The sequence below is a fragment of the Felis catus genome, chromosome B3 (genome assembly GCF_018350175.1).
Source record: "Felis catus isolate Fca126 chromosome B3, F.catus_Fca126_mat1.0, whole genome shotgun sequence".
NCBI lineage: Eukaryota > Metazoa > Chordata > Mammalia > Carnivora > Felidae > Felis > Felis catus.
The window spans coordinates 68,407,157-68,421,551 of record NC_058373.1 but is presented as its reverse complement, the minus strand read 5'-3'; the positions used below and the strand labels follow the sequence as shown (position 1 = coordinate 68,421,551).

General features: G+C 39.6%; 1 protein-coding gene across 4 annotated transcripts in view; it reads left to right on the top strand.

Annotated features, from left to right (window-relative positions):
* Positions 1 to 14,395, top strand: part of FMN1 (formin 1) — a 429,704-nt gene that overhangs the window by 140,036 nt on the left and 275,273 nt on the right. The window lies entirely within an intron of this gene.

The following is a 14,395-nucleotide window of genomic DNA, read 5'->3' as shown; positions in this document are numbered from 1 at the left end:
TATAATCTGATGGCTTTTAGCCTCCACTTACACAATTGCAAACTTGGGACTCTTGCAAGGCATCAACTACTTCACAGCATTTTTTTTTTTCCTGTAGTGCTTGACTTACAGAATGAAAAGTGTCATAGCCTCAGCGAAAACAATATATACAGCTGTTCCAGTCTTCTTGCCTGCAGTTGATTTTTTTCCAGAATTGGAGTGTTGGTGGTTGCAATAATTGAACCACCTACCAAGTTCTTTCTCATGATCTGGCACAGTTTGAACAATTAAAAGTGCTAATGTTTGCTTTCATGGAAAACCAGAACACAGAGTTCTGATTCCTAGTTCATATTGGTGATCCAAGTCTTGTTCCTTTCGGTGTGTTGGGGCAGTCTTACGTATAATGACGGGCATTTGCTGAGTAGAGAAGTAATTAAATGTCATACATGGCTTTCTAATCCACTTCAAGTCCTTTTTGGGGGCATTTATACCTTCACAGAGATTCCTTACTCCATTTCCAGAAAGTCAGAGGAACACTGTAGTTGACCTCCTCAGCGGCTTTCCCAGTCTTGGCTTGTCATGAAATGTATTCTCAGAGCTTCCTGAGGTCTTGGATGAGATGGGGGTGGGAAGGACCCATAATAGTAGGGCTACTGGATGAGCTGTGACAGCACAGTGACCCAGAGGGCTGGGTATTGTCTGAAGAAGGCCTCCCAAGTCCCCAGCCGGTTCCCACGGGTGGCAGCACTTTCTTCCCATGCTGCCAGGTCTGGTGCTGCACTTTCTTAGAGGCTTCTAGGTGCTCCTTACTCTGCTGATGTCCTTTCGGTGGGTGTCAAAGAAGATAAAGTGCCTGCAGTTACCTATTTTTTACCCCATTACTTGATCTTAGTGTAGGGTTGCCTTGTCATTGATTGCTAATTTTGAGGAAGCTATAGCATTTTCCTTGTGATTTTCTTAAACTGTTACTGAGAAAACTGGAGTCTTGTAAGCATTTGGTGTATTGTTTAAAGCATTTTATGTTGTTGCCATTGGTTTCCCTGCCTTGAGGGAAACCTACAAAATTTGCCACTCTGCAGAGACACAGAAACCGTGAGATTAGATTCAGGATATTTAAGGTGTTTGAAGTCTTATGCTTTTACGTCTTCAGTGCTCTTTATTTATCCTTAGGTGTATAAGACTCTAGCATTCCTATTTCAAGCGTGTTGTTGGAATTCTGTGCTGTGAACATTTAAGCCTGGTCCTTGGCAGAGCTGGGAAAGAAATGGTGTTTTTCATCACGAGTCCTACACTGTCCTTGTGCCGCCCTCAGCCCCTTCGGACTTGCTACTGCTTGGATTTTCCTTTATACAGAGTTTATCATTCAATGATTTCCCCCCGCCCCCCCACCAAGGTCTTAAGAGATCACCTAGTTACTATAAGTTCACCTTTTGTTCAAGGATAAAAAGAAAGCTGGTATCAGAGAATCTGTCCCTTTAAACTATGGCTTCTGGAGTTCTCTAGTCCTAGGAGGGTAGCTGGAGCCCACTGCTAAGAGGCTCTCTGCCACTCGCAGAGCCATCAGCATCATTTATAGTTAGTGACACTGCAACTACCTTCCTTGGCAGCTAAAGCCCATCAGAGCCTCCAGGGCCATCCTGGGAACACTGTGCCCACCATCGGGGGCTCTTCCATTGCCAGTGTTTGAGCTCTTAGAACTTTGGTGATGTGCCAGCTAAGAGAATCCCCAGCACCCATCAGAGCCATCGTGCAGGGGACTTGCTGCAGGTGTTGGAGTTGACCTCTTCTGCTCAGTGAGCGGCCCCAGTGTTAACTCATTGGGCCTGAATTGCTCTACTCAAATAAGAGCACATTGCTTTCTGCCATCTCCTGTGCTGTGCCCTCTTACCTCATTGTCTATGCAGTCCTGCCTTGTGTTTGGGATGCCTCACACCTATTGGGAGTGGAAAGAGCATTTCCCTCCCTATTCCTGGGAATTGGGATTGGGACAGTCTGACTGACAGACCCCATGTTCTTCTCAGAATGGTCTTTCCTTCTTTGGGTATAGGAGTTTGCTGTTGAAACAAGTTTTGTGGGATGATCTTGGTTTTGTGTTTTGTTTTTGTTATTTTTGAGGAATCTCTTTCAGCGGGCTCCTCATATCCTTAGGAGGTTAATCAACTCACGTTGATTCTGTGCCACTTGACTGTGCTGCAAGACCAGAAACATCTGGATGCGGTAAACTTGATTAGCTTTTGAAGCTTGAGGCAAAGTAAGACTCAATCACAGCAAATTGAAAAGGTGTGTTGTGAAACCTAAGAAAAGTGTATACCTTTATATGTAATGTGGCGAAAGCAATTTGTTTCTATGAGAAATAGACAACCAGTGCTCTCTGCTATTTCTCTTCTAACATGCTGTTTGGTACATGTTGAAGTTATATAAGGGTAAGTAACTTGCCCAGTTTTTTGTGTTTTTTTGTTTTTTTTTAAATATTTTTATGTTTGTTTATTTAGAGAGAGAGGGAGACAGAGAGACAGAAAACACAAGTGGGGGATGGGCAAGAGAGAAGGAGAAACAGAATCCCAAGCAGGCTCTGCACCATCAGCCCAGAGCCTGATGTGGGACTTGAATCCACGAATTGTGAGATCATGACCCGAGCTGAGATCGAGTTGGACACTTAACCAACTGAGCCACCCAGACACCCCCGTAACTTGCCCAAAGTCTTAAATAAAACCTGGAAAACACAAGGATCTTGGTACTGTGAATGACTGAATCATAGAGTTAACATAGGGTTAAATGTCTTTTTTCTCAAATATGAAAAAAATGTTCTAAATCATGTTAGGTCACTTTTATTTTCTTTTTGCTTTGTGAAGTTTCTTTCGTTTTTTTTGTTTTTGGGCAATTACATATATTGCTGTATTAACTAGGGTTCTGTCAAGAATCAGGTGACCAATTTGGGGCACCTGGGTGGCTCAGTGGGTTAAGCGTCCAACTGTTGGTTTTGTCTCAGGTCATAATCTGGCGGCTTCGTGGGTTCAAGCCTCGCATTGGGCTCTGCATTGACAGTGTGGCGTCTGCTTGGGATTCTCTCTCTCTCTCTCTCTCTCTCTCTCTCTCTCTCTCTCTCTCTCTCTCTCTCTCTCTCTCTCTGCCCCTCCCCAGCTTGTGCTATCTCTCTAAAACACAAAAACTCAAAAAAAAAAAATCCTCTCTGTCTCTCTCTCTCTCTCTCTCTCTCTCTCTTTTTCTCTGTCCCTCCCTGGCTTGTGCTATCTCTCTAAAAAAACAAATAAAAACAAACAAATAAAACATCAGGTGACCAACTCAAACTGGATGATTTGATCCAGAGTTTGTTAGAAAGTCTTCACAAAGGTGTGGGCAGGGTTTAAAAAGGCACGAAGAGCTGGAGCAGTGTCTGGCACCACTAACAGTGAGAAGCTTTTAAAGCCTTAGACTTGAAGGGGTAAAGGGTAAGAGGGGCCACTGGGGAAATCCAGAACTTCAGAGGGAGGCTGAGTGGCGATGTGGCGAGGGCTACCCAACAGGAGCTGTGGCCCTCAGTAGAGGGATGCAGCCAATCTATGGTGACTTGACAGGGAAGGATCTGGGAAATAAATAGCTGGACTTTGTTCTTGGTCTTGTTTCCCACCATCACTCCCAATGGCCAAAGACAAGTCAGAGGACTGGGAGCCATTTTACGCCGTTCCTTTAGGACAACGAGGCCCAGAGTAGGGCACCAAAGGGGGACACGTGGATCTGAAGTAGCAAAGACAAGTTACCCAGCAAAGTTATACTCCTGGCAGGCTCCAGGTTAGAGAAGTTTGTAAATCTCCTCAGTCAGCATGGAGAATTGGCATACATTTATCTCCATTACACTTGACCACACAGGGTTCTAATACAATGGCATGAAGAAATAGGCCTGGATTTTTTTTTTTTTTTGGTTTGGTTTTTTTTGTTTTGTTTTGTTTTTAATTCTATGGGAAGATTAGGTCTTCTGCTTTAATTCATAGAAAATATAATGGCCATCATTCAGAGCCTTGTTCTGTAAATACCTTCTTCGCCTTAGTGTAGAGATGTTGTTTACTGATCTTAGAAAATCTTCTGTAAGTGTTAAATGTTTCCCTGTATTACAAAATAAAATAATACATTTTGGAAATAACCAGAAATATCACAAAGAAAAAAAAAAATTGTCTCTAATTCTGTTTCCTAGAGAAACCATGGCTAATGTTTTGAATTCTGATGGGCCTATGTGAATTGAATACTTAAAAACTTTTTGATCATCTTGTATAGTCTGCTTTCACACTTGAAAATGTGTGCCTGCATTTTTTTTTATTGACTGCATTTTAACAATGATTATATTTATAGAGATTGGGTTTTTCAAGGTATTTTCAGTTACATAAAAATGAAAATAACAGTTCTGTAAATACTTTTGTTTGTAAACATTTAATTAGAATACATTCCTTGTGGTATAATTGTTAAATGTAAGAGTATATACCTGGGTGACTCAATTGAGCATCCGACTGTTAACCTCAGCTCAGGTCTTGATCTCAGGGTTGTCAATTCAAGCCCTATGCAGGGCTTTGTGTTGGGCATGAAGTCTAGTCAAACAACAAAAAACCTCCCCATACTCGGATCATAAATATTTTCAAATTTTTTAAGTGATATTTTCCCTAACTTTTCCTTTCTTCTTTCTTTCTATTTTACCTCAAAAATTCATTTTGGTGCATAGGTTAAGGCAGAGATCTAAGACAACTTTTTTCCCCCTAAATTGCTAATTTTACAGTAGGCTCCTGTATTGACTGTATGCAAAATTTGGGACTGTTTGGGGCTTTCTGTTGTCCATATGTTTGTATTTTATATGGGTATCTTAATTATTTCAGCATTAAACTACATCTCAGGCTCTGTTTTCAAGTTTTTATGGAATTTTTTTTTCAATATTAAAAAAAAATCTTTTGGCTTGCTTATTCTTCCAGAAAATCTCAGTTTACCTTAGTTTCCAAAGGATCCATTTGGGATTTTTGCTGGTCATTGCACTGATGTATGAATTAATATGAAGGTACAAATGAAAATTGAGATCTTGAAAATGCTTAGGATTTTTATTCAGGAACATATCTTAAGCTGTTGAAATTTTCTTTTTTGACTCAGTAAAAAAACCATTGCCTGAATTTTTTCTAAATATATTCCGAGGCATGTATTTAAAAAAAACAAAACAAAACAAACAAAAAAACCCATGACATGAATTTGTGTCTTGTGATTCGTTTTTCCTAAAAGTCAAATGCATTCCTAAGAATCTACTGGCTTAAGTCACACCAGCTCTGAGGTCAGGGCTAGACTGAATGAAGGCCACATTTTGGACTGACTGATGCCTGATACCAGGGGAACCTTACCTCTGTTTTACTTTGGTTAGTGATTCTAAATATTCTGAGCCTCCTTCAAAAATCTAATGAAGGTAGAAAGCTATGGAAAAAGACACTGCAGTGAATTTTGCATATATTTCAGCCTCTCCTGCCCCTCCCCCACAACCATCCCAGCACCTGCCCCCACCTCCTTGTCCCCTTTGATACAGGTGCTCAGGCCAGAGCTGGCCTTCCTTTCCTGCTCCTCTCCTACTTTATGTTATGAAGGATGGCCTGAAATATATAATTACTTATCAAGAAACTTAAAAAACCTATTATCATGGTGTGTGCCTCAGCATCCCAAGAAGAAATTAAGTTAATGTTTGTGAGTTTTACATAAAAATGGCATTGTAGGTTAAAGTCCCTGCCGGTTTCCCAAATAGTACCATTTTTTTTTTTTTTTTTTACCCACGGAAGGAGAAAATACAAAGAAAAGCCCTCGTGTTTTGTGAAACAAAATGAACTCTGCTTTCTTGGTTTCTCTTCCAATGTGCGTCTGGAAGAGCTCTTTTCTCCACTGGCTACAGCTCAGACCTGGCCTGGGGTGGGGGTGATGGCCTATGGATGGCCCTGTGGAGAATAAGCACCATGGCTTTTGTAGAAAAGAGGACCTAGTACAGCGTCATGGTTCCTGCGAGTGAGCAAGCTGTCAGTGTGGGTGGCATTTCTGGGGGCTTACACCACTCAGAACCTCAAAGCAGCTCAGGAACATCCCTCTATAGAGTATGTTGGTTCAGATAGGGAAATAACCCATTCCTCAACAAAGCTCCGCCCAACTTCTGGTTTGTTTCTAATTTGGGTTCCCTTGGTTATAAAGGATAGAGCTGTTCGCTACCCTTCCTGGTGAGTCAGATATCCGTGCCTCACCAGCAAGGGAGAGCTATAAATATCTTTGAATATTTTATTGGCCTACTGTACTTTAAAAAAACTTCTCCATTCATAGCTTACAAGCTGCATTAGCTATGAGTAGATTTTCCTTTAGTGTCCTGTATCTAGGTACATCATCCCAAGTATCTTCTTTCACAGTCTAGGCAATAGATTTGTTCAATATGTATTTTATAGGCATTTGTCACATGTCACCATCACTTGCATGGAGTTGTGATAGCCCAGAAATTGGAAGCTGTACAGACTAAAAAGCAGGAAAGTCTTGCATTTTGTGGCTGTAGAAATAGGGTGTCCTGGGAAACGAGAGGTGAACCTAATGTATGTTAGGCTTCAACTTGATACATAGATTGGTGCCGTAGAGAGGGAAATGGACTCTTTAAATACAAATGAGAGCTAAAGCTTGATGTGAAGCAGAGGGAATCCCAAAATGTGGACCAGCAACTTGGCAATCTCCTATTGTGTGCCAGGAAATATTAGTAAAGTTCTGGTTCAGGGGAGTAGAGACAAGAGATTACAATATAGAACCTGAAATTTTAGGATATTAAAAACTCAGAGCTGCGAACATTTTAGAAATCATTTAGTTCATCATACTCCTTTTACGTATGAGAGCCAAAGAGGTTATAACTTCCTGAAAGATACACATAATTAACAAAAGCTGGAATTACAATGGGAAGAGAGGAATGGCTGCTTCCAGTCAGGGAGGGGATGGAGAGTGATGGATTTTTTTTTTTCCTGCCAATATACTGACATTTAAAGATCCAGAAAGGAAAACACATGGGGACCAGGAGCATTTAGAATTATTCTGGTTCTTTAAAAAAAAAAAAAAAAAAAAACAATGGGACCTGAGTGAGTCAGTCTGAATAATAAAGGAAATCATAAGAGTACCGTATCAGCTCATAGCCACAAAAATTAACTGAGGTCATTTGATGTTGCCTTTTTGACTCCCAGACATTTAAAAAGGGGAGTTTTAATGGTATTTTTAATGGTATGAAAGGCTCACTGAAGCAATTAAAGCAAAAAATGCTTCTTAAAAACAATGCTCTGGTTTGCGGAATCTTGCAAAGTTCAGGTAGAGCTTGTTTTGGGCCCAGTTTGTGTACATGTACTTGATCGTAAGAGATACTTGAACACTTTTATTTTAATGGTTGTATATTCAGTAGTTTTATTGTGTCCTGGAGAAAATAAACTGAGCTCTCAAATCTACTTTGAAGCTTCTTTGGGAAGACAAGAATGAAGTTTGTACCATATCTTATGCCACACCTTTACAAATCCCTCCTGCCGATATTTTTCTTCCTTAAAAACCTATCCAGGGGCACCTGGGTGGCTCAGTCAGTAAAGTGTCCGGCTCTTGATTTCGGCTCAGGTCATGATCTCACAGTTCACGAGATCCTGACCCGCACTGGATCCCTGCCTGGTGTAAAGCCTGCTTAAGATTCTCTCTCTCTTCCTCTCCCTCTCTGCCCCTCCCCTGTTCTTGTGCAAGAGTGCACATACGTGTTACATAAATAAATGTCAAAACAAAAAACCAAAACAAAAACCCACCTATCCAGGTGGCCCCATTTTTCTTCTCTTTCTCAAATCTCCATCTGTTTGCAGCTTGCTGAGCGTTCTTTCTCTGGCTTCTCCACCAAGCACCCACTCTGCATCCTGCCTCAGCATCTTCCCCTGTGGCCCCTCTGGTTTCCTTCCTCTTGTCCCCCTTTAGTGGGCTCATAGCCATCAACCACTTCCATGAAGACAGAGCTCTCACTCCTTCATAGAAAGCAGCTACAAAACTGTAAAACTTTTCCTCCTCTGCAGAACAAATTATTGTTTTCCTGAGAAATAACTAACCACAAGGTTTCAGTGTCTAAACTCTGGAGCATTTCCCTCCAGATAAAGGGAGACTGTGGATAAGAGAGTGAGAACATACAATGAGGAAAGAAGACGGTCTCAAGACAGAACCTGAGGAGGGAAATCTTTTTTTTTTTTTTTAATTTTTTTTTTCAACGTTTATTTATTTTTGGGACAGAGAGAGACAGAGCATGAACGGGGGAGGGGCAGAGAGAGAGGGAGACACAGAATGGGAAACAGGCTCCAGGCTCTGAGCCATCAGCCCAGAGCCTGACGCGGGGCTCGAACTCACGGACCGCGAGATCGTGACCTGGCTGAAGTCGGCGGCTTAACTGACTGCGCCACCCAGGCGCCCCTAGGAGGGAAATCTTGAGGACACACCTAAGTTAGGAATAAACCTTTGATGGAGCTTTCATGGGTTTGTGCAAGGTGTGGACTTGAGTGTGAAGCTTGGCTCTGTTCTGTAGTAGTTGTGACCAGAGTTGATACCTCGGTTATAAAAGGGAGGACATGATAATAATTGTAAATAACTATAGTAAAGATAAGCTGAGATCATTGTGATGCCACTGAATTATATTGCCTTTTTTAAAGCCAATTTTTATTGAAGTGTAACATATATATGGAAAAGTCTAATTTTAAGTGTATAGCTCTGAGCTGTAACAAAGAGAACATGCAAATCAGAAGCCCCCAACTTGCCCCCTTCCAGTAACCACAATTCACTTTTCTTCAGAAGAAACCACGATCCTGCTTTCTAACACTATAGATACGTTTCACCAGCTTCTGACCTTCATATAAACCGACTCGTTTGTGTCTGGCTTCTTTCCTTCAACAGTACACTTTGGAGAACCAGACAGGTTGTGTGTACCTGTAATTCAGTTATTTTCATTGTCCTATAGTATTTCGTTATATAAATATATCACAATTTATTCTAATGATGATGGACACTGGTGTTGTCCCCAGGTTTGGGCTGTTAGGAATATGTTGCTGTAAACTTCCACATACATGTCCTTTGGTGCACATAGGGACAATTTCTCTTGGGCGTATGCTCAGTAGAACTGTTGGTCACAGGGTATGTCTGTATTTAATGTCAGTAGGTGATACCAACAGTTTTCCAAAGTGATGGTAACACGGGTTTTTTTTCTTGTACAAATGCAGCCATGGAACAAACCCAAATGTCTGTCATCAGGTGAAAGAGTAAACAAATTGTAGTTTGTACAATAAGTAATAGGATACTTCTGGGGCTCCTGGGTGGCTCAGTTGGTTAAGCTTCTGACTTCAGCTGAGAGCATGATTTGTGGCCCATGAGTTTGAGCCCCACATCAGGCTGTGTGCTGACGGAGCCTGGAGCCTGCTTCAGATTCTGTCTGTGTCTCCCTCTCTCTCTGCCCCTCCCCTGCTCATGCTCTGTCTCTCTCAAAACTAAACTTTAAGAAAAAAATGAAAAAAAGTAATAGGATACTTCTCAGCAATAACCCCTGGTACACAGCATGGATTAATCTTTTATGCTGAGCAAAAGTAGCCTGATAGGACATCATACTGTACGTTTCCATTTGTCAGGTTTTCTAGAATAAGCAAAAGTAATCAGTCAAAAAAATCACATCAGGGGTTGTCTATGGCTAGAGTGGAGGAGTTGCCTGCACAGCAGTGTGCAGGAACATTTTGGCGGGACATCTGATTGTGAGGTTGAACCCTGGGATTCATTTGTCAAAACTAATCAGACTGTACACTTAAAGTTGAACATTATATCATACCTCAATAAAATTAATTTAAAAAATATTCTTTAACCAAATACTATCCTTAATCATTTCCAAAGCTATATTTACATATAGGCTTACTTACTGACTAACCATGGGTCCTGTTCTACAAATACTTTATTTTATTCTCAGTAATTTTCCTTTTTGATTGGATTTTTTACTTTTAAAGGTTTCTAATGTTACTTTCTTTTTGTTTTCATGGAGATGGTGACAGTTTATACTCCAACCACAAGTACATCACAGGTCTGAGTGTTCCATATCTTTGCCAACATTTGGTGGTGTTGGTCTTTCTAATTTGAGCCATTCTGGTTTTTTGGTTTTTTAAATTTTTTTTTAATCTTTATTTATTTTTGAGAGAGAGGGGGACAGAGTGTGACTGGGGGAAGAACAGAGAGAGAGGGAGACACAGAATTTGAAGCAGGCTCCAGACCCCGAGCCATCAGCACAGAGCCTGATGTGGGGCTCAAACTCATGAGCTACGAGATTATGACCTGAGCCAAAGTAGGACACTTAACCGACTGAGCCACCCAGGTGCCTCATGAGCCATTCGGGTTTTAATTTGTGTTTCCTGATTAAGCATTCTTTGATATGCCTTTTGGCCATTGGATGGATATTCAAGTTCACTGTTCATGTCACTTGTCGGACTTTAATAGGTTGTCTTTTATTATGTTGTGAAGAAGTACTTTCTGCTGCATATGAGCCCTTTGGTTACTTGTTTTGAAAGTGTTTTCTTCTGCTTTGTGGGTTATCTTTCCTCTCTCTCTCTCTCTTTTTTTTTTTTTTAAGTGTATTTATTTATTTTGAGGGAGAGAGAGAGAATCCCAAGCAGGCTCCACGCTGTCACCACAGAGTCTGACTTGAGGTGAAACCAGGAGTTGGACGCTTAACTGACTGACACCCAGGCATCCCTATCTTTCCTCTCTCTTAATAGGGCCTTTTGATGAACAGAAATTCTCAGTTTTAGTACAGTCTTGTCCTTATGGTTAGGGCATTTTGAGTATTCTTAAAGTAACCTTTCCCTGACTCCGTCATGAAAATATTCTTTAAAAAAATTTTTTTTAATGTTTATTTATTTTTGAGAGAGACAGAGAGACAGAGCATAAGCAGGGGATGGGCAGAGAGAGAGGGACACAGAAGCTAAAGCAGGCTCCAGGCTTTGAGCTGTTATCACAGAGTCCGATATGAGGCTTGAACTCATGAGCCGTTAGATCATGACCTGAGCTGAAGCTGGACGCTTAACCAACTGAGCCACCCAGGAGCCCCGAAAATATTCTTTTAAGTTATCTTAAAAAGGCATTAGTGCTCTTCATTTGTCATTTGGACCTACAATACTCTGGGCGTTGATTTTTGTGTATGAGTTGAAGGGGAGTCAAGTTTGTTTTTCCCTTACCCGAGTTATCTTGAATATTTTCCTGAAAAACCCACCTTCCCCTGACTGTACCAACTTTCTATTCTGCTCCACCATTCTCTAAGCTTGTCTAACCTTGTAACAGTTTAATACTGTGTTAATGACTATAAATTTGTAATAAGTCATGGTCTGCTAGTGTGTACTCTTACCTTGGTTATTCTCAGCTCCCTGTATTTCCATACATATTTTAGAATTTTTATCAAACTTGTTACAATTTTACTTACATTGACATCTTGACAATACTAAGTTTTTAATTTCATAAACCTTTCCACAATCAAATACTTAGATACAGTCTTCTCTAATCTCTCTCATTGTTACAGTTTTATCTTAGAGGTTTTATACAATTTCCTTTAAACTCAAATTTATTCCTAAATATTCTCAAATTTTTGATGCATTGAGCATAGGTTTTTTAAAAATCTAATTTCTGACTTTTTTGTTAGAATCTCTCTCTTACTGTCTCTCCCCTGCCTTTGACCTTGTATTCAACTTTGTATCTTGCAAACTTGCTACCACATGGTGGTTTTTATTATGGAAAAATGAGATCTTTCCATGACAGTACATGAAAAACATTTTCATTCTACCTCATTTTTTTCATGGCTGCAGAGTACTCAATAAAATAGTAACTGTAACTTAATGAACTATTCCCTTATTGATCCTTTTATTACTTAGAATCTTTCACTGTACAACAGTTTCATGAAAGCGTTGTCTGCATCTATGTTGTGCATACTTGTAAGTACTTGGATAGAAGCAGAATTGCTGTTAGAATCCTTGCCACTTTTAACCACTGGTAGATACGGCACAATTACCCTCTTAAAATATTGAAGCAATTAATACTAAACTAAAACAAGAATGTCCATTATTCACACTTCCCCAATATTCATTTAATTTATGCCAACCTGATATTAAAAATACATAGTATTGTTTTTAATTTGTATTTCTCTGATACATCGTTGGACATCTTTTCATTTTACCTTTTGTGACTTCCTTTCTGCTTTTCTTTTTCCTTTTATTAATTGGGTCCTTAGTCTTATTCTTAGTGATTTGAAGGAGCTTTTTATATATTAAGGGAATTAGTCTTTTGACTCACATACGTATTGCAGTCTTGGTCTCTACTTTGCCATGTTGTTTCTCTTCTGTCGTCCTTCATTACATGGAAATTTTATGTTTTATGTAGTCATAGTCCTATATTTTCTGGATTTGTTGTTGGTGATGGTTTTAAAGAAGACTTCCCTAACCTAAACTTTAACAATATGTATGCTTTAGCTGACACACACCTACATGTTTGGATTTTTTTTTTTTCAATCTAAAATTTTTGTGTATGTTTGGTATAGATAAAGGTATGTCCAGCATGGCTTGTGCTGTAATGATTAGGGAGCTTGGGCTGTGGAATCTAATGTCATGGGGTTGAATTTGAGGCCTCAGCAATATTGAAGCAAGTTAATTACCTTTACTGGGCAAATTACTGGGCAAGCTGATTATTTATGCTTTAGTTTCCTTGTGTGTGTGTGTGTGTGTGTGTGTGTGTGTGTGTGTGTGTGTTAAAGTTACTTTAGTAGTGAATGAACTAATGCATTTGAAGACCTTAGTACAGTGCCTGGCACATTGTAAAACCAAAATAATGTCAGCTGCTCTTAGTTTTGTTTTTGTTCCGGATGGTAACTACGTGCTCCAATACCACATAATAAATAATTATTGCTCCACAGATATGGAGTGCCAACTCTCATATACATAAACTCCTTTCTGTAGGCCGACCTATTTCTAGATACTTTAATATTGTTTGTTACTAGGTTTATCTAGGCCTTGTGCCAATTTTTATGTCTTTGCAGCTGGTGTAAAGTTACTTAATTGCCTGGCAATTCAGATCACCTTCGTTCTGTTTGTCCATCTAAATTTTGTTTGGGTAGTTGTGTATGCACACTCTTGTAGGTGAACTTGAAAGTCAGTTTCTCAAGGTCTATGAAATGATCCCACTGGAATTTTATATTATTATATTTAATTATATTAAGTTATAGATCAGTATAAGGGGGCCTGATAATACTGAGTCTTCCCAGGGCGCCTGGGTGGCTCAGTTGGTTAAGTGTCCAACTCTTGATTTTGGCTCAGGTCATGATCTTGTGGTTTGTGAGACTGAGCCCCGCATTGGGCTCTGTGTTGACAGTGGGAACCCGGCTTGGGATTCTTTCTCTCTCTCCCTCTGTTCGTCCCCACCCTCTGGCCCCTCCCCTTGCTCTCATGTGCTCTCTCTCAAAACAAATAAATAAACAATTTAAAAAAAAAAACAAAAAAACCTGAGTCTTCTTATCCAGGAACATAATTTATCCTATTCAGGATTTTAATGTTCTTCAATAAAGTTGTACAGTTTTCTTAATAGCTGGTGCACATTTAAATTTCTGCATATTTGATTATAAATAGGATCCATTTCTCATTATGTTTTAAAATTGTTGGCATAACAAAGTGATTTCCATATTTCTAATTCTAACTTTATGCTTGTATTGGTTCTACTAGTTTTTCAGTTGAGAGCCTTGGATTTTTTTTTTTTTTTAGACAAATCATGACAATTTATGTTTTTTAACTGTAAAATATGCATAATGTAAAACTTACCATCTTAACCATTAAAACTTTGTTATTTTATTCATTCCAAAGCATTTTTTCACACTTTGTATATGTAATGATTTCCATAATAGACGAATAGGCATTAACCATTTTAAGTACAGTTCACTAGTGTTAATGATGTTCATGGTGAAAAGTAGATCTCCAGAACTTTTCCATTTTGCAGAACTGAAGCTATACCCATCACACAACTCCTGGTTTCCCTTCTTCCCTTAGACTCTGGCACCCGCCTCTCTACTTTCCGTTTCTATGGATTTGACTACTCTAAGGTATTCCATGTAAGTGCAATCATATAGTATTTGTCTTTTCATGACTAGCTTATTTTACTTACCATGATGTCCTCAAGATTCCTCTATGCTGTAACATGTAGCAGAGATTCCTTTATAAGGCTGGGTAATACTCCATGTATATACCTCATTTTGTTTATCACGCACCTATTGACGGGCTCTTGGGTTGCTTCTCCTTTTTGGCTATTGTGAGTAGTGCTACTGTGAACACGGGTGTTCAAATACCTCCTTGATCCTGTTTTCTTTCAGTTCTTTTGGGTGTAA